Genomic DNA, 21,329 nt, shown 5'->3' on the forward strand with positions numbered 1-21,329 from the left:
GGTTAAAGTACTGGTTAGTTAATTATCTGAAAAGGAATTGGTAATAAAAGCTTGTGGTATTATAATTGGCATGTTAGTATATTTTCAGTGACATACATAGGAAACATTAGAAGGGGTAGGTTGAACTTGAATATGAGGAATTCATATTTGGAAGTGTATTATGACCCTTAATAATAGGAATGCATTATTGGGTTTGATGTGCAGCCTTGGAGAAAGAGCAGGTAGGGAAGTTCAAAGAAAGGAACCCATGGTGGCAGAAGTCTACTGAAGAATTTAGAGGTTTGATAACTACATTTTCCTGGATTCAAAAAACAAAAGCCATCATTGGCAGTAGATTTGGTGCACATGAAATGTTCTGGCTTGACAGTGCTGATGACTTAAGTCTATTTATCCACAGAACAGGAAGCGCATCCCCCACATTTATTTCCTAATGTGCCTGAATATTCCTTGCCACCTTGGTTAAGGGCATGTGTTATATCCCATGCCAGCTCTCTATTCCCTCAGGGAGTTCTCCAGCCATAAGCGTGTCAAGAGCTGAGATTTATAACAAAACTAAGTCTTTAAATTGAGGCTGTCTTTTACATCATATGGTTGTATTAAAAAGCAGAATTCTTATTTACCTCCACAGTTCACTTTTAAGAATTCAGTCTCCATGTCTATTAATACTTGGCCTCTCTTCCAAAAACTCCTAGAAAGAGTTCTAAATTAGAATGAAGAGTGATGTGCCCCTATGAGGTGACAAACGCATTTCATGTTAAGCCACCAAATAGTCAGTCAAAAACCAACAGCATGGACACTAGAAATGCAAGGCCCTATGTTGTTAACAATCTTCAGAGCTATCCATTCTTTCTGTATGCCAGCTTTTTATGGAGTGATTAAATATTTTCCCTGCCTACGTGATAGCAGTGTTTGAACATGAGGGCAGGTTAGAAAAACACTCAGGTCCTGTCTAGACTTCAAATGTTTGGTGGCATAGCTATGCTGGTAGAGGTCCTTAATGTAGAGCAGTGTATGCTGACAGAATGAGTTTCTCCCTAATCATTAGGTAAGCCAAAAGAAGCAGTCTTTTGTCAGCATAGTTGCGTCTACACCAGGGTTTTTGTGGATGTGATTTTTTCCCCCACGCTTCCCGCAAACATAACTATGCTTAATAATGTATACTAAGCCTCATTTTCAGTGTTGAGGCATTTTAAATTTTTAGGTCAAATATTTAAAAATGCTGCTTTGTTAATTGCTAATAAAAGTTTCATTCAGTTGCTGTTCTGTCAAGTTTGTGACTTTGTATGGATTTTGGGAGTTGAAACTCTTAGTTAAATGCCTACAACGGATTAAGTGTCATTCTGTATAACCTCCCAGAGAAGGCCAGAGAGAGGGGACATGGTAACTGACATGTGAATAAGTGCACTATGTGATAAATTATATTTTCAGATGCCTCTCCATTTTAATGACATGGATATCACTTACATACATGTACGTATTTTGTGTCTCTGTGCACACACACACACACACTCATAGAAAATATACAGTTATATTCATTTGGTCAGACTACAATTAGCACTTGACCAAAATAAGTCATGTTCACTGAATTACACAACAGGAGGAAAATGTATTACAGTTCATTGTACGGTTGAAATGCAAGAAAACAGCGATCATCTACTATTTGCAAATATTTAAAAACAAAACACAAAAATGCACATTATGAGCTTTGGATCTGACCCTATGTGCCTAGACAGCAGGGAGAGTAAGACTTCTTTGACATTAGCTGTTACATTCCATCATCTTTCTGAACCATTGTCACCTGGTTTATTTTGCCCCTCCTGTGCTCTGAGCAGTTACATTAAATGCATCCTTGACCACAGGAGGCATATTCTTATTTCACTGCTTCTCTCACAGATAAAGCCTTCCCAGGGCTCAATTCATGTGCTCTCAGCCTGAAGGTATGTGTTAGACTGGTTAGGAGAAAACATCCCTCAAAATCCCAGAAGGGCAAGCAGTAGCATATTGTTTATTTCCATTAATGTGCAAAGTAACACCAAGAACATTTTGCCAATTCTCCCGGCACAAGGGGAATAAGTAGCACTAAGCTTTCTGTCTCTGTATCAGCATACGTTTTGACTGAATTTTTCTTTATCGTTGTCCTTCTTGTTTTGGGTTAAAGATTTTAATTTCTTGAAGGATGGTACATCATCAGATGCTACTCCAAGGCAACACAATTACGTGTTGCTTGTATGTCATCTATCCTTGTTTGTCTGGCTGCCTTATCTAATTAGATTGTAAATTCTTTCAAGTGGATGCCATCTTTTATTCTATGTTTGTACGGCACTGAGCACAAGGGAGCCCTGATCTTGACTGGGAGCTGTACTACTAGCATGTAAATACATTTGTCACATTGAGCACCCCTGTATTCACACCAGACACACTATTGTACTTTGTACAAAATATACCTTGTGAGGTATCAATTGAAAGCTACTAACTCAGTGGTCATTCATATTCTTGTGTGATATATGTACGTGACAGGTATAAAGAGTTATAAATATACACTGGAATTATGACTGAAGTGTGTGTTAACCAGGTATGTCGGGGGAGCTGTTAAACTGGGCTCTCCTAAACAAAGGAATGTGTGTTTACCTCAATTTACATATAAGCAGTAAACAGCACCATTAAGACAGCAGAGGGGAGGAGATGGCAGGAACAGAATAATTTGCATTACAGCAAACACATGTGGATGAAAAAAGAGCATGGAGCTTTCTTCACCACCAGCCTCCATGTTGCCTTCTTCACAGCTTGAATAAACTTTACTTTGAGGTGTAACCCTCAGAAGAATCCACTTCAAAGGTTTATTAGTCTATAAAGACCAACTGGGAGGGATTGGACCTCAAGTGATAAGGAATTGAATCAATTGATTGTATATAATATTACTGTGTTATAGAAGTGTATAGAGTTGGGTTTTTCTGAAAGCTAACACCACACTGGTGATTAACGTCATCGTGAAATATATGTATTAACACTTTATGAGGAAATATGGATATTTAATGATATGTGGCCAAAGAGGGAGAAACAGTTTTCCTTCCCAGAAAGGAGAGAAGGCAGCTATTTACTTGTCTCGTGGGTCACTGGTTTTCAACCTGTGGTCCGTGGACCCCTGGGGGTCCGCAGACTATGTCAGATTTCCAAAGGGGTCCACACCTCTGTTTGAAATTTTTTACAGGTCCGCAAATAAAAAAAAAAAGGTTGCAAACCACTGTCCTCTGTAAATTAAAAGAATGGTGGAATAAAATCAGTGGCAGCCCCGTTTACATACAAAGTATGGGAAGGTAGAGAAGAACAGCATTAGGCCATCCTGCCTCTTGAAACAAAGTTATTGAACTTTGGAAGATATAAGCAAAGACAGAAGACATCTTTGGCATCCATCACTGGACAGACACAAGGGACCAGAGCTCTTGCAAGCTGAGAAAGATGGGTCCCTCTATCAAGTGGGGACTGAAGTCGCTGGAAACTGAATACAGGGCAGAAACCTACTTAGGCAAAGATTATACCTTACTAGATTAACTTTTAGACTTTTGGATGCACATTTTCACTTTTATTTGCTCCTATTTCAAACTCTCTCTCTTATGCTTGAGCTCACTTCAAATCCTATCTTCTTTTGTTAAACTTGTTTTACTATTAATATGAATCAACGGTGCTATGTTTAAATTAAAGTGACTGTTAACTCCAGTTAATGTGGTAAGCTGGTGTGTTTTGTGTCTTTAGAGGAACAAGCCAACCTTACTATTTCCCTGAACTGTATAGGAAAGGGCTGGACTTTACAGATCACATGGTTTTGGGAAAATTTGGGATTGTGAGTGGTTATAACCAATGGTGGAAGCCAAAGCAGGGCTGGAGACAGGCTGTTGGGGTCAAAGCTGCTGAACCAGGGCTGTCTAAGCACACAGTCACTCAAGGTGTGACCCGCCTGCTTTTAGGCTGGTTGGGAGCATCCCAGGTTGGGAGCTACATCAGCAAAGCACTGTGAGGCATGCAGGGTTGCAGGGCAAGTGACGACACAACCCCTCACTGGTCCGATTTCACCTACCCCCAAACTGAGAAAACATATTAAAGCACTGCAAAAAGCCAGACAAAGCAAAAACCTATCTCCAAGCCCAATGCACCACTTTGCCAGTATGTCAGAAATAGCTGTATATATGAAGGACTTCTTCACTTTTATTCCAATGTAATCCTTGGATCATACAAGTTCTCAGCCACCTGCCCCCACAAGCAGCTCCCATCCTATGCTCACCCTCAGCCTTTTTTCTTTCCTCTCAGCCCTTCCTACTCCTTGAACATTTTTAAAAAAAAGATGTAAAGTGTGAAGGGGTTAAATTTGAGAAAATAAGCAACTAAATCCAACGGGCAGAATAAAAGGTTGTCTGTCACCTTTATTTCGTATTTCCAGATCCTACTGTGCTTAGTATCTCAGATTTCAAATGTGGTTCCACTTTAGAAAATGACTGAAAATATATCCTTTTGGGATTCCATGTTCTGTATCTCAATGGTTTTCATGACCGACGTGGTAAAGTCATAATAAAAAAGATGTTTTTTCCCCTCTTAACTGCCAGTCCTACATACTCAACGTGGTCTCAGATTGAAGCTAGGTTGTAATATTCCACTTTGGGGTGGAAAAGGAGGTAATCCTGGGAAAAAGAAGTGAGGACTTCAGCCATCAGGTGGGGTCTTGATATAGCAAAACTAGTGCTTACTTTGTAGCAAAAAGAGGTGACGGGGCTCAACCAATTACGTGTCGGGGCTATGAACTGCCAAGCCTAGAGGTGCCAGGGCTCAGCCATGGCGCAAATTAAGCACTGAGCAAAACTCCACTAAGTTCATCACACAGGATTCTCTGCACTGTCATTTGACTGATTGCTTGCTTTATAAAAATCAATTTAGGACCTTCTGTCTAGAATCATGACCTTTTTCAGCCACTAACCCAAAGGTTTTGGAGTTTGTCATTTTGTCAAAATAGCAGTCACCAACATATGCACACTCCCTTCATTGTTCATGACAACTTCATTAGAAAAAGTATTTTTAAAATCAAAAAATTCTTCCATTGCACATAGATCTGTTACTACAGAAGGATTTTGGTTTAAAATATTATATATAAATAAATAAGAGCCTCATTTGTATCCATCTTTATAAACCATACGTCTATTGCCTAGAGCTTTTCAAACATATTTGCTTAACATAAAAGAATGACAAAGGCTTTGAAAATACATTTAAAAACAGATGCATCAAATTTGGAGTTTTAACAGCCTTTAACAGTCCAGGCACCAAAACGTTGAATACTACAATTGCTAAACCAACTCATGATGTTTGGACAGCTGTCTGAAATAGAAGGTTACCAGCTTGCTCACTTGTATGTGCTTAAAGTAGTTAAAAATGGTGACTACTTCTTCCTCCCCCCATTCAGCTAAATAAAAAATAATTACTAGTTTTATCTGTGTTGTCTCCTCAATTAATCATGGAAATGAATAGCCAGTCTGATTATTTCTTATAATTATGTCCCACACAAATGCCATTAATATGTAGAAATGGTTGAGAATATAGTATTCCTTGAAACACATAAGTTAACCTTTAAAGAAAATGCTAGAAACTTTGGGAATCTGAAGATTTTTCCTACCTGCAAAGGGGCGGGGGGAGGGGGGAGAGGAGGAGTATGGTGCTTTTTTATTTGATTCTTTAAATTCTACCGAGGCACTTACACGATTCCCAATACTGTACTACCTGAGGGCCTCACACCATTAATTAATTTAAAAACAGATCACCACTGTGACAAAAGGGAAATAAGTCTGTGTTACCGATGGGAATGAGTCTCAGAGGCAAAAGTGACATATCTAAGGTCAAACAGAAAATCTGTAATATACAGGGGAACTCAACCCAGATCTGACACGTACCTGTCCAGTGCTTTAAACCACAGACCATTCTTGAAAGCCTAAGATGATTCTTTAGAATAAAAGGTGTGCTGATTCAGGTTTGGCCTACCCTGTTCTTCATGAGGAGACAGGGCTGCTAACGAGGTTAAAAAGCAAACAAGTTTTGTTTTAAAATCTGTTTCCTCAAGCCTTCTTTATATGAAAAGCTTCTATACCACCCACCCCACCACCTTGTTAAAAAGCAGCAAACCTACTTTTCCCCCACTCTCCTTCAGGTCACATTTAACTCAGCCTTTTTAACTCTGCTCACAACTCTCTGGCACATTCTCACTGTACTATGAAATGCATGGGTAAGCCTGCCATGCTGAAGCAAAGCAAACACTGTATTTCATGAACACAGTATTAAAAAAATATCCTCCTTGGCTGTGACTAGGAGAGTCAGAAGAGGTGAGTGGAAAGCAGGAACTGTTGGGATGAAGGCTTTTGACTGGAATGGGAGGGCAGACATCATCCTCTCAAGGGGACCGGTAAAAAAGTTGCAAAGCTTTGCAGGGCCGCCCAGAGGATTCAGGGGGCCTGGGGTCTTCGAATTGCCACCTCCAAGAGCTGGCACTTCGGTGGCGGGTCCCAGGGTGGAAGGACTCCCCGCAACCGAAGACCCGGAGCGGAAACAAACTCCGGGGGCCGGGCCCCAAAAAACTCTCGTGGGGGCCCCTGCAGGGTCCGGGGCAAATTGTCCCACTTGCACCCCCCCGGGCGGCCCTGAAGCTTTGGCTGGAACAGGAGTGGTCTTATTGAGAGGATCTAGTTCTGCTCTTCAATGGGGAGTGACTTTAAGACCTGCTCTGTGGCTGAGATTGGTGGAAAGCAGAGGTCTGCTGAAGCTGTCATATAAACACAGATGAGGTCTTGCAGCAGAGATCGGCCTTTTTCAAGTACCCAGCATGTACCCTCTGCAGTAATCAGCCATGGAACAGGTTCCAACAGGTAAAACTTGTAACTTTTGTTGCTAGGGTCCATATAGCTTACAACAGCACCAGCCACTTCTTCATCTACAACCTGCAAGATCTCGCACACAAATTATAACATAGGAGGACAATTAACTAAAAAAAATAGGGCTAGCAAAGAAATGCTAAACAAGGGGGAAGATTCAAATGACTTTCAATTGGAGTTGGCACCTGCCATGTATGTCTTTAAAAGCTTTATAGTTTCTGATGTGGACCAAAGTGAAAATGAAAATAGAAGTTTAGTCAAGACTTTCTGAGAGGACAAAATAAAAACTCCACATAAATAAAAATGGCTTTTCTGATTTATCTGATGAACCACAAATAATTCTCTTCTGGACTAAGGCCAAGCATGCAGAATTTCGACACAAAGGAATAGGGTTTTTTCCTCTATTTTACCGGAGATGGGCATTGGATATAGGGAGGAAAGCAGATAGGGCAGAAAATGAGGAGGGAGTGCAAAAAAAGTCAAAGATTGATTTTTCACCCTGTCTCAGAACTGAAATGATCATCCTCGACTAGGGAGTCACTTCCACAATGATCATGGTGCAGCTGTTCCTGCTTTGATTGATTGTGTAACTTTTCCTTTATTGAATTTTAAAATTCACATCCAGGGCACTCAGTGCTGTGTTTGGGAATTCTTTAGTATGGAGTTTTTAAACACAAATAAGACAGTCATTTGCACAGACCTTGAGGCATTTTTTAAATATCCATATTATCCTCTCAAAGTGATTTTTAATATCTTTTTAAATCTATCAAAAAGATAAAATTATTCTGTTTGTGAATTAACAATTTTACTTTCTAATGTAGAAAACTGAAAGAATTTGAAACCATTTAGTTCAAATGTTGTAAGGTAAAACCTTAGAGCACTGAAGTGAAACATAATTTGAGCTGTTGTAATACAGCTGGAGATGCCAAGAACAAAAAGGCTACAGAACAGATTCTTTCAGCATTTCGAAAATCATTAACGCCCACTTGCAGAATTTAATCAGAAAAATATATTCTTCTAGTCCACTCAATTTCAAGCCGAAACCATGGATTTGCTAGGTGTTTTGCACATTTTATATTAATATTGTCAAGGCTGTTTTCATCGAGAACTCAGATTCGTCACAGTGTGTCACTCCATGACATCTTATGCTGGCCCAGAATCCAAATCTGTAAATGTTCTCTAAATGTCACATTTAAAAAAGAAAAAAAAGTATTCCTGGACAAGATGAGTCATTTTACAGTTAAAGGTTCTCCAATGTCCCACAGACTATTAAAAAGAAAGTGCCACATACAGCTGACTACGACACAAACATGTTCTATTCACTTGCCTCTTATACAGTTCAAATCAGGCTTTGAATGAACAGTTTAAGCAGAAATGCACTGAAACTGAACTACAGTATTAATTATTGGAGCTGGCTGTATAGTGAAAAAAGCCATTTGTCAAATGTTTTGCAATTACTAGAGCTTCAAAATGGCTGGACAGTATTCCACAACATTAGCATTCAGAGAACTTTTAAAACAATTTGACCAAATACATATAGTTCTTGCTGAACATGTGGTCGATCCACTAGTTGCATAACTAATTCTGAAGGTCAAATACCAACATGCAACCTTATGTTGACTGATATTTGTTTGCTTCTGATATTTGAATATGTTGAATACGAAAAAGTCATAAGATGACTAGTTCATAAATGCATTGCAAAGCCACAAAAAGTCAAAATTCACCGACTTGTATTTGGTAAAATAAAATTATTTATATTTTAAATTAGCGTTGTCACTTAAACAAGGCTAATACACTCATTTACCTCAGTAATGCAGACATAGCTTAGACAGTTATTAATGAGTTCTGAAAGACTGACAAAGACAAATTATCTCTGAAACCACAACAAGCATTTTTTCCCTCAAACCTTATTTCAGTCCTGATCCAGGTGGTGGTTTTCTTCAGCAGCGCAGAGTCTTCCTTCAGTCTAATTGTGTAAACAGAAATCGATGGTCGGCAGCTTGATCGAAATAAAAATCCATGAGTATCTCCTAACTAAAAATTATAAAGGCTTCTTATATGGAATACTGCTCAGCAAAGCTCAGTCCAGCAGACAAGCCTAGAGGAATAACTGTTCAACCCTTTTAAAATCTTAGCTACAAATGACTAAGGGCAAAAATGCCATGATTATAAATGGGTGGGAACTGGAAGATCAGAGTACAAAGCATTCTGTACATTCCGCAAGGAGTTTCGTTATCTCACCGTATGCCAGGAATAGAATCAATAGGGTGTCATCGTTTACCTTGGACTTTGGTTTGTTACATTGCTGAAGAAGGTGCTTATAAATGTTCTAAGTAATAATGAACTCAAATGACTAAAAAGGTACAAGAGAATCACTCATGACTACGGAGAATTAAGACAAATATTAGTCTTAATTATCTAGATCCACTAAATTTCTGTCCCTACTCCTGGGACAGATACATCCGCTTGGTCCCCATGGGATGTGCAATTGTCTTCCTCCCACTTCCAACTCCATGACAGCGAGTAGGCAGGCAGCCATCAACAATCAGCTGATCCTTGGGCTGCTGCCCACTTCTCTGACTCATTTTTCTGTTGCATGTGGCCTCTGACAATGGGGCCTGGCTCCTAACAAATAAGTGACCAATGTATTGTTTTAGCAAGGTGGTAACTTTCTGGTACACTGTTTGGATGAGATTAACGAATTCTAAATGTGTACTAAATTATTTGGGGCTCAAATCTATGTTGTTCTTCTGTTTAATAGAGGACACGCTAATAAGGCCGTCTGAGCTCAAATTAAGAGAAGCTATAATGACTGACAGAGAGGGCATTTCCTGGACACTAATGACTGGCTGAGTTAAGGGCCTCAGGCAAAGTCAACATGGCTCTTTAATGCAGCAATTAAACACCAGGAAATTCCTGACCTGAAGGTCATTGTTGCCATTACCATGGACACAGGAGAAGGAAAATACATGCACAGCTCCTCAGGAATTTCCCTAGACTGGCCACAACTATTTACCAATACCAACTTAGAGCAGGAGACAGCCCAGTGGAGGGACTACTTGCAAAGTGACTCATTTTGGGGATGGGAAGTGTCCTAACACAGTCCTCCCCCAGCCACATCTCTGGGACACCTTCATTCCACGCAGGCTCAACCACTTAGGCATATCAGTGCATAGGCAACTTCCTCACTGCTCTTGGTCTGAGATTTCAAGACTTCCACTAGATCAGGGTTGGGCAAACTATGGCCCGCAGGACCATCCTGCCCGGCCCCTGAGCTCCTGGCCCAGGAGGCTAGCCCCCAGCCCCTCCCCTGCTGTCCCCCCTCCCCCACAGCCTCAACTCGCTCGCTCCGCCGCCGGCACAATGCTCTGGGCAGCGGGGCTGAGAGCACCTGGGGCAGCACAGCGGCAGAGCCCGGCCTGACCCAGTGTCTGTGCTGTGTGGTGGCGGCAGCATGGCCCAGCTCCAGGCAGCATGGTAAAGGGGCAGGGAGTGGGGGGGGCGGGTTTGGATAGAGGGCAGGGGAGTTCAAGGTGGTGGTCAGGGTGGGGGTGGAGAAACGGGGGTTGAATGGGGGCAGGGGTCTGGGGGCAGTCAGTCTGGGGCAGGGGTTACAGTGGCTGTCAGGGGACAGGGAGAAGGGGTGGTTGGACAAGGCAGGGGTCGGGGGGGGGCATCAGTAATGAGAGAAGGGGTTGGATTGGGGCAGCGGCGGTCCGGGGGCAGTCAGGGGACAGGGAGCGAGGGTGTATGGATGGGGCAAGGGTCCCCAAGGGGCCGTGAGGGAACAGGGGTGGTTGGATGGGGCAGGAGTCCGGGGGGGGGAGGGGAGGGCAGATAGGAGGTGGGAGCCAGGCCATGACCCCCTCCCCTATCTGGCCCTTCATACAATTTATGAAACCCGATGCGGCCCTCAGGCCAAAAAGTTTGCCCGCCCCTGCACTAGATAGACAAGGTGGGTGAGGAAATAACTTTTATTGGACCAACTTCTGTTGGTGAGAAAGAGAAACTTTCGAGCCTCATGAAGCTCTTCTGGTCTCTCTCACCAAGTTGGTCCAATAAAAGATATTACCTCACCCACCTTGTCTCTCTAATATCCTGGGATCGACAGAGCTACAACATCACTGCCTACAAGACTTTCACTGGCAGCTGAACTTATATCAGAGAACAAACTATAGAGTGGCACTCAGCAGCAGTGTACATGCCTGGCAGGAGTGGCACCTTACTCTGTGTTCTAGGGTTGGAGGTTCCTTTACAAAAGCAAACCAGACTCCCTGCCATAGCCTCTGGGCCTCATGCTCTTCCACAGCTGCATGCTTCCTCAGACCAGGCCCATGCTCCTCCCTTGTCCTGGCTGTTCACTCTCCCCTCTCCTGCTGCAATGGGAAAGGCACAGAGCTTGTGTGCAGCAAACTCACACTTCAAGGTACAGCTCTTTATTTGTGATTTGCACTAGCTGTAGCATCTCACTCTGTGATGAAAGGAAAGATGTTCACAGACAGCTGAGAGCAGGAAAAGCCACCCACAGCTGACACAGCTGGAGTGGGGATCTTTCATAGGCGCTGGGCAGGGACAAGAGACAGGACCTCTGCTACAAGCCCATTCTGATGGACACTAATGACCCATGGAACAGTCAGAGGGGCCTTCTCACCTGCTTACCATGGTACCTCTCCAACCAGAAGGCTGCATCCAATGATGTCACACTTCCCTTCAATGAGTATACCTTTTCTCTGGGTCCCCTCCAGTGAGTCCCAACAAGCTATGGCTTGCTTAAAAAGCCAGGCAGGATTGTAAATCTAACATGGTAGAATATTTTCCCCTTGATTTTTTTTCCTAAGTCAAGCATGTCCTTTATTGGCTATTGATGAGTTACTTGGTTTCCAATACTGGTCTTTACCTAGCAGTTAATGATGGCTACAGAAATCAGTGGCAGAGCAGAACTTTAATATGCATGTTCTGTTAGCCTAGCATAGAAAAGAAGCAAGAAAAATGCTATATATTTCTAGATCAAGTGAGCCATGGATATTTAAATTTGCTTTAAATGACGCACAAAAGTTCCCAAATAGATGTGAAAGAACAACGTGTGGTACTTGGTTCTATGCATGATACAGTATAATGATTCTTATCAAAGCAGAGAGTAGTGTCTTACATATTGAAGGATGAAATATATAGGATATTGGGCAAGATTTTCAAAACTGACAAGTGATTCTGAATACTTCGGCTTTCGGGTTCTCAACTTGAGACAACTTAATAAAGTCTGATTTTCAGAGGTTGAGTGGCTCAGCACTTTCTGAAAATCAGGCTCCTTTAAAGTATCTCAAGTTGGGCACCCAAAGTCACGAGCCGTGTTTGAAAATCTTGGTCACTACCGCCCTGCCCCTCAAGCATACAGACCAATGGTGTAGCTAGGAGGGGAACAGCTGCTCCCCCGAGCACATTCCCCCAAAGTGGCGCCTTTTTAACTCACTCAAAAAAAAAAAAAGTGCCACCTGCTGTGGCGCAGTCTTCAGCAGCGGGACCTTCAGTGCCACCGAAGACACCCGGAGCTAGTGAAGGGCCCACCACCGAAATGCCGCTGAAGCCCCGCAGAGCGAGTGAAGGTCCCGCCACCGAAGACCCGGGTGAGATTATATGAAACTTGATTTTAAATGGCTAGGAAATCCCTGAACGGAAGGAACTATAGAAATATTGTGTGTACATAGCTCATAATGTCAGAACAAGTATTACAACTTGATTGACCATAAATAAATCTACTAGAAAGCGTGGTTTAGGCAAACACCAACTGAAACTAATACATTTTATCTAAGCAAGATTTTTTTAAAAAAAGCTTCCATTCATGTATATCAGTGTCTCCTTGGAAGTCTATCTTTTGCTTCTAATCTTTACCATATGACTACAGATATTAGAGGCTCTGTATTCCACTTTTTTTGGGACTAAATCCAAACATTGATACAGGAAATTGGCAAGATGAAGTATGTGAACAGCCAAGATCAACCTGTATTTGGTCAATAAACAAATATAAGTTTATAAGCATAGTAGATTAGATTTTGTTGTGGTTACTTCTCCAGCTTGAAAATTTCAGTGATAATCATGCTTTTTCATCAGCTCATAGTAATCAGATTCTGCAGTTTTAAAAAGGCATTGGTAGTATTAATTCTTTAAAAACCTCTTACAAAATGCTTATTTTACAACACAGGGTATTGCTAATAAACTCTACGGTCAATGAGTCACAAAGTCAATATTCTAATGCTAACCAATACTCACTCACTCTCTCTCCCTATATATATGTATATGTATATATATATGTACATATACATATATATACATATACATATATATACATATACATATATATACACACACACACACACACATATATATACACACACACACACACACACACACACACATATATACACATACATACACACACACAAAATGACAACTACATATTTTGATCTGCAATTATTTCAATAATTAGTTAAAATGTCTTAAAACAGCAAACAAATTAGTTATCAGAGCTCAAACTCAGGTCTATTAAAAGAAAAAAATTTAATGTAAAAGCTTCTGACTCATGTTCAAAACCCCACTCCTCTAGATGACACAACCTTATGTCAAAAAGGGTGGGATCCACTATCTGAGTTTACATATTGGATGAAATTCCTCACTTAGTTTTTCAAGGGCGGTAACCAAGATTTCCTTTACTTGCTTAATAAGTAAACATTTACTTTGCTTCTGAGCAGTCCGTATTCAGTTACAGCAGTGCTTTTTTTTTTTTTTTTTTTTTTTAAAGTATAATGTATATAACTGAAAAATCAGCAATGAACACTGATAGGCAGATTAGCCATGCAAGCTTACCTCAGTGAGAATGATTTAGAATTAAGAGAAGTCATTAAATATATGGAATGCAAAGAATGTTTTTCCCCCATGTCACAGTGCAAATATCCAGAGACCAAATAGTCTTTTCAAAAGCCATGTGCCCAGCACCAAGTTTACTATGTTACACTGTACCACAGCAATTGATCACTGCCTAAAGAAACACAATCAGTTTTCATTCCTCACACAAAACACTTGCCACGTTTTATTTGAGTAAAGCACTAAAATAGAGAGAGAAGAAGATTGAGATTTTCAAAGCTGACAGGAGGATTTAACCACACAGCTCCTACAGAGCTGAATGGGAATTGTAGGTGCGAAATTTCCCACTCAGCTTTGAAAATCTCAACCTATGTTTTTTGGAGGACAGTTGATTTACACATCCACACATCCACCACTAAATATTGTAGGAAAACACAGTAATGCCTAAACCCCTCCCAAGTACCCTGCCAAAAGAGTCATACAGAGTCTCTCTTTCAAGCATCAAGTGCTTTACAGAATTATACACCATTTATATACAGTTACTATCTATATACCGCACAGGGCTCATTTCACTTTATCCATCTCTGAATAATACCCACACTTTGTGTGATGCCATCAGCCATTGTTACAGCACCAGCAACATTACACAGCAGTTTAGGGTAAGAAGTGAAGGGTACTGTACCCATTTGAGGCAACAGGAATTTAGACAGAATGCAATTACACAAAGTCAGAATTTCAGCAGGACACCAGAGCTAGTGCTGTTAGCCAAAAATGTCCTTGCCAAACTTTAGGTACCTTACTTGTGAAAATGGTCACTAATCAGTGTCAGAATTACAAGGGAAAAGAGAATCTTAGTATACGCAAGGTTCATTTTTTAAATTTGTCTTCACATTAGATTGTTCCTGGCCCAAGCTTTCAGACTTTTACTTGTCAAATTCCCAACTAGTACAATCACAATATAAAGAGTTCAAGCTAGAGAAACGGAGGGGCTCAGAGGCTGTTTAAATGGACTCAAGCTTTTTACCTCTCCTGAAAATTGCTGGGGTAAGCACAGTTCAGGTTACCACCTGTTAAAAACCACTCATCTGATTTAAAAATTTTAGATCTCTTCCTGGTAGTTATTCATAATCTGCTATGGCTTAAAAGGCTTGGTTTGAAAATTAATTTTCACTTTTAAAACAAAAGAGTGACTAGTTTCAGGCACTGCACTTGCCCCTGAATCTCGCTGCTGATATTAACAGTTTAACAACCAAATATTTTTTAACTACTAAGAGAGGAAACCGATCAACTGACTATACAGAGTCAAACAGTGAATTTGCTTATACAGACAGAATCATAAAGTGCACAAAGATGAAAAAATGAGAGGGATAAATTTTCTCTATAATCACTTTCATTTATAGAAATGTAGGTATTTCCTGTAACAATAGGTCAAACATTTTCAGACAGAAACATGATTTTAAGTTGATAATCCCCTTTGCACATGAGTGGTTTTTTTTTCCCCACCAAAACAACATTCAAGCCAGATACAATGACTGCATTGAGGAATATTTTCCCCCTAACTAATTTGCTCCAGTAAACAAGAGACTAGCATTTAAACTGAGATGTTTTTAAGTGCTCACATATAAGAAAGATCATAACCTTTTTATACTCTAGCTAAATGACAATATTAGCCATAAAGATACTCAAGTTTTTTCCCTTAAAGCAGAAACAAATTAGCATACATTACCTGAAGAAAATGTGGATGACTTTCACAACATTACACTGAGACTAAAGAACTGAATAGTCCTATGACAGCATAAACTACAATAAAAATATATATTATGATAGCAATGTAGGATGTGTCATACTGGAGCAGATCACTGGTCTATTTACTCTTGTATCTCCCTTTTGTCAGTGGCCAATACTTATTGATACTTAGGCCTTGTCTACACTACAGGACTATTTCGAATCTACTTAATTCGAATTTGTGGATTCGACCTTATGAAGTCGAATTTGTGTATCCATACTAAATACACTAATTCGAACTTCTGAGTCCACATTAACGGGGCCGGCGTCGACTTTCGAAGCGGTGCACTGTGGGAAGCTATCCCACAGTTCCCGCAGTCCCCGCTGCCCATTGGAATGCTGGGTAGAGCCCCCAATGCCTGCTGGGGGAAAAAATGTGTCGAGGGTGGTTTTGGGTAACTGTCGTCATTGAACCGTCAATCACGCCCTCACTCCCTCCCTCCCTGAAAGCGCCTGCGGGCAATCTGTTCGTGCACTTTTCTGGTCAGTGACAGCGTGGACGCCACAGCACTGCAAGCATGGAGCCCGCTGCGATCCTCGCCGTTTTCTCCTCCTCGCACTTTATCGTCCACCTCTTCCACATTCAGCTGCTGAGAAATTGGGCTACTTTTCAATGGTTCTGCAAGCACTGGGGGACCATAGGGGACGTTTTACCAACATGAACGTCGTATGGCCGGGCAAGGTTCCTGATGCGTGTGTTCTCAGGAACTGTGGGCTGCTCAGACGCCTGCTGGAAGGTAGTTTCTTCCCGTACCACGAAATAACTGTTGTGGATGTGCATTTGCCTATAGTGATCCTCGGTGACCCAGCCTGCCCGCTAATGCACTTGCTCATGAAGCCCTATACAGGCGCCTGGGACAGCGACAAGGAACTCTTTAAATACCAGCGAGCAGCGTGACCTGTGACTGTTCAGTTTCTTTACAGAGAAGCTGAACCTGCCCCTGTTTCTTTACCCAGTTACTGTTGACTCTCCTCTTCGGTTAAATACCCCGTTCTCCCCGTTTCCTCCACTTCCAAGACACGTGTAAAAATAAAATACATGTCACACTGTTACTGAGGAGAGGTTTCTTTATTCATGACTTTTCGTTAAAGGGTCGAAACTGGAACGCAGACTGCGGGTAGGGTGTGCGCTGATGTAAAGACCGCCTCTAAACTCAAGGAATGACAGGCTCCTGCTCATACAGCGGTCCGCATTGCCGGACTGCTTGTTTCAACGGAGCCTGCCATCCCTCCTTTTTGGGATTCTGTGTGCGGGGGGCTATGTGGCCTTGTGGCGGAGGAGGACGGATACAGATTCCTCTGCTGCGTGACTCAGCGGTCCACGACAAGGACCGCTGTATAAGATCTGTACCTGCCCTCCCCGCTAAAAAGTCACATCCCCACCGCCCACACAGAACCTGGAAACCACCTCCCATACCGACCACGGTGCCTGCTGACTGCACTGTGTGTGTTACCCGCTGCTGATCCGGCCCCCGTGTCTGTACCCTGCGAAAGGTGCCTGTCCTATGCAATTAGCAACGCACTTCCCCACGCACCCCATTCAAACACAGTCTTCAGTGAAGAAACATGACGGAAACAGTACTTAACAGCAAAGTATTTTTATTACTTAAGTACACAGTTATGGGATGGGACTGGGATTGGGACTTGTTTGAGTCCGGAAGGAAAGGACTTATGCAAATGTAGGGTAGGAGAGCTTTTGGTTACTTGAGCACTCTGCTGGGGTGCAGTGACAGTATTCACGGCCCAGGGCGGGCATCCTCCTGGTTATTTGAGGTGAGGGGGGAATGTGACTTTGTGGCAGGGGAGGGCAGTTGCAGAGATACTGCCGGGGGCTCTGTCCTGCAGCGGTCCTGCAGAACATACACAAGTCGCCGGAGCGTGTCCGTTTGCTCCCTCAGTAGTACAAGCATTGCTTGAGTCGCCTGCTTGTGTTCCTCACGCCACCTCTCCTCCCATTCGCTGTGTGAGCGCTGGTACAGAGAGACTTTCTCCCTCCACTGCCTCTGCTGGTCCGCCTCGGCTAGGTAGCAGCCCACACATTCATCGAAAATCGTGTCCCTTGTCTTTTTCTTTCGCCGCCTAATCTTCGCCAGCCTCTGCGAGGTGGATGCTGTGGCAGGTCTGGAGACAGTGGAAGCTGTGAGATGGGAAACAGTTAGTTAATTCCTTGCAATGATACTTTTTTGCGAACAATTAACTGAGTCTAGGCTGTCTCTGTGAATTTTTTGTTGAGACCCCTGTGCCTGCTGTTGCACAAATCATTTGCGCGGTGGATTCTGGGTACATGTCGCCAGTCATTCCTTCCTCCGGGAAAGCAATGGCAGACAATCATTTCGAGCACGTTTTCCATGAAATGCCCTGGCACACGCCATAGCGTGGCAACAATGGACCCTATTTTGCCTTTTGTATATGTCACCGTATGTGTACTGGATGCCGCTGACAGAGGCGGACCAGCAGCGCTACACAGCAGCATGCTTATGCTTTTGCATGACAGCAGCGATGGTTACCAGGCATACTGCACCGTCTACCATACCATGAACTGGTAAGAAGACGGTAATAAGATGGTCATGGTTACCTGTCCTTTTGCACTGCGCCATTTGGTGCTGTCATAAGTGCCCCTGGTCGATCAGCCAGGGGCGCAAAAGCAAAATTTGGGAATGACTCCCCGAGTCAATCCCTCCTTTTTGGGTATCTAAAAATAGAATCAGTCCTGCCTAGATTATGGGCAAGTGTACTAGAGAACCACTGTATCATACAACCAGAGACCACAGCTGCTCTCTGTCCAATCCTGCATAAATTTTGAGCTGAACGCTATTCACAGGGTGTGCTCCTGAAACAACCCCAGCTGTTCATTCCGTTCTTCCCCCAGCCTTCCTGGGTTCCAATACCATTGTCCCCCCACTTGTGTGATGAAGTAATATAGAATGCATGAATAAGACACAGGTAGTCGTTTGTGAGAAATGAGTGGAAGGAAGCCTCCAGCTGCAATGATAGTCCAGAGATGACATTAAGGGGTGTGGAGGAGGGAGCCACTCATCCCTCTGCTAGTCCAGGGGCAATTGAATCTTTTCTTTACAATGAAGGGTGGGGGCTGATGGAGCTCAGCCCCCTGTTGCAATGATGAGGACGGTTACCAGCCATACTGCACCATCTACCATGAAAAATTAGCAACAGGCGGCCTTGACCGACCTGTTCCAAGCAAGTTGGTACGGTCGTTATGGTTACCAGTCCTTTTGCACTGCCCCATGTGCCAATAGGCTGATGATGATGGATTTCCATCTTATTGTACCATCAGCCATCCATAGCGTGGGGGGAGCAAGGATGTTGGTGTTGAGTGCTGCACCATCGCGTCTATCTGCAGCATTCAGTACAGATACGGTGACATGTAAAAGAGTCAACAGAGGATTGTTTTCCCTTTAACTTCTGGGGGTCGGGGGGCTGCGTAAATTGCCGAGCTATGCCCCGACCACCGCGGACACTGTGTTTGACCCTAGAAGCATTTGGAGATCAGCCAAGAATGCAAATGCTTTTCGGAGACAGCAGGAACTGTGGGATACCTTGCGTCCTCGTTCCCCCCTCCCTCCATGAGCGTCCATTTGATTCTTTGGCTTTCCGTTACGCTCGTCACGCAGCTGCGTGCTGAGTCTGTGCTATGCCGTCTGTCCGTTTATTTATTAAAAATACTTTGGACCAGGCGTAACGTAACATTTCTTCCCCTACTTAGATGCAGGAGTCTCCGAGCGAGATCACCGTGAGGACGGGCACTGAAGGAGATAGAGAGCGCATGCTGCGTGAAATCTAGCACGAACCACGGACCTATGCGGCCGTGCTCTGGGAGGCAGTGCTCCCTGAATACCGCGTGAAAGCCTCGCGCAGAAAAGTGTACTACCACGGAGCACCCAATAAGGCAGCTCTCCCCAGGAACCTCCTGATGATGCTTATCGATTAACGGCAGGAGAGCTTCGTGGCATTCTCCCAGGAGGATTTCTGTTCTATCACCATATATACAGAGACCTCCTTTTCACACACTTCAGATTCCTGTTATATTAAGAATAAAAGTTAACATGGTTAAAGCACTTACCGACAGATCCTACCCCTGATTCAGGATCCGGGTTCCTGGCCGGGGAGGGTTGGTAGGGGATCTCCGTGACGGTGATGAATAGATCCTGGCTGTCGGGGAAACCAGCGTTGTAAGCGCTATCGCCTGCCTCGTCCTCCACAAACCCTTCCTCATCTTCCCCGTCCGTGAACATCGTCGAGGAACTGTCCGTCGACACTGTCCCATCATCAGAGTCCATGGTCACTGGTGGGGCAGTGGTGGCAGGCTCCGTAGCGTCCGTTGGCCGCTTTGATTTTTTGGTAGGCTTGTCTGGGGTCCTTGATTTTCACGCGGCGCTGCGTTGCATCCCGGCTGTATCCTCTGTCTGGATCATGGCTTTGGAGACCTTCTCGTAGGTCTTTGCATTCCGTTCGTTGGAGCGCAGCTCCGAAAGCACAGACTCCTCGCCCCACACACCGATCAGATCGAAGAGTTCCCGGTCAGTCTATGCCGGGTCCCTCTTTCTATTCAGAGATTACATGAACTCCTCTGCTGGAGAGCTCTGCATTGCTGCCGGTGCTGCGGAGCTCGCCCCGATGTGCAACCAGAACGTCAGATTCAAACCGCCCAGACAGGAAAATGAATTCAAATTTTCGCGGGTCATTTCCTCTGTGGCTGGGCAGAGAATCCAAGCTCGGGCTGCTGTCCAGAGCGTCAACAGAGTGGTGCACTGTGGGATAGCTCCCGGAGCTACTAAGTTCGATTTCCATCCACACCTAGCCTAATTCGAACTAGCCATGTCGAATTTAGCGTTACTCCACCTGCCGGGGTGGAGTACCAAATTCGAACTAAAGAGCCCTCTAGTTCGAATTAAATGGCTTCCTGGTGTGGACGGTTAGTTCGAATTAACGCTGCTAAATTCGAATTAAAGTCCTAGTGTAGACCAGGCCTGAGAAAGCCAGAAATGCTCAACCCTCTAACACATTATGTGGCCAGCTGAGTTCTAAGATTTTATTATAGGGAGGGGAAAAAATTCCTTCCTAACTCCTGCAGGCAATTAGCAGGAACAACTGAAGCATGAGAATTGATAGCCTTTGTATTTTTAAAACAATCTAGCTATGACACTTGCAAGCATTGTATATCTGGAATCTGTACTTCTTGGTCACATCTCTGCCATTACCCTGAACTTCCCCTTCCCTCAGTTGAATTAACTCCACATAGTTCACAATTCAAAACAAGTCACCTGCTGGATTTCCTCTTCTTTCATCAATTCCTAGTTTAACTGCACAATCCTTAGATGGACCAGATCCAAAATGAATAGAGTCCTGCAAAGCACCTTGTCACCCCTATAACTGAGCAGCCCTACTCAAGTCAGTGGGACTACTGCACATGTGCACCAAATTAAGCACATCCTTAAAGGTTTTGCTGGATCAAGGCCCTTAAAGCTAAGCACGTGCTTAGCTACACCAAGGCTTTTAATTACTAGCAATCTTCTCACTTCTTACAGTTGCACGCCATTCCTGACGTACCAGACTTCCCTTTTCCCTGAAAAGGATTTCGGAACCATCTACCTGGCTAACCATATAAAACAACCTGCAGAAGTAGCACTGTATTACACGGTGTCCATTTTACATGGCTACTGTAAGACCCATGCTCCTGTTCAATGGGTTAGCAAGCATTGAAGCAGATTGTGGCTGAGAACTGACTACTATCAAACCAAGTAGGCATCAGCTGACTGACAAATCCAGAGT

The 21,329-nt window shown here is 43.3% G+C and overlaps 1 protein-coding gene across 9 annotated transcripts in view; it reads right to left on the reverse strand.

The window, feature by feature from the left end:
* EPS8 (epidermal growth factor receptor pathway substrate 8) overlaps window positions 1–21,329 on the reverse strand; it is a 212,708-nt gene that overhangs the window by 127,030 nt on the left and 64,349 nt on the right. The window contains exon 4 of one of the 9 annotated variants that reach the window (XM_044992400.1): window positions 8,806–8,865. The exons of the other annotated variants lie outside the window; for them this stretch is intronic. The gene's annotated coding sequence lies outside the window, so the exon portion shown is untranslated. The remainder of the gene's footprint in view (window positions 1–8,805; window positions 8,866–21,329) is intronic. 9 annotated transcript variants of the gene reach the window in all.

The sequence above is a fragment of the Mauremys mutica genome, chromosome 1, assembly GCF_020497125.1.
Source record: "Mauremys mutica isolate MM-2020 ecotype Southern chromosome 1, ASM2049712v1, whole genome shotgun sequence".
In the NCBI taxonomy this organism is placed as follows: Eukaryota; Metazoa; Chordata; order Testudines; family Geoemydidae; genus Mauremys; species Mauremys mutica.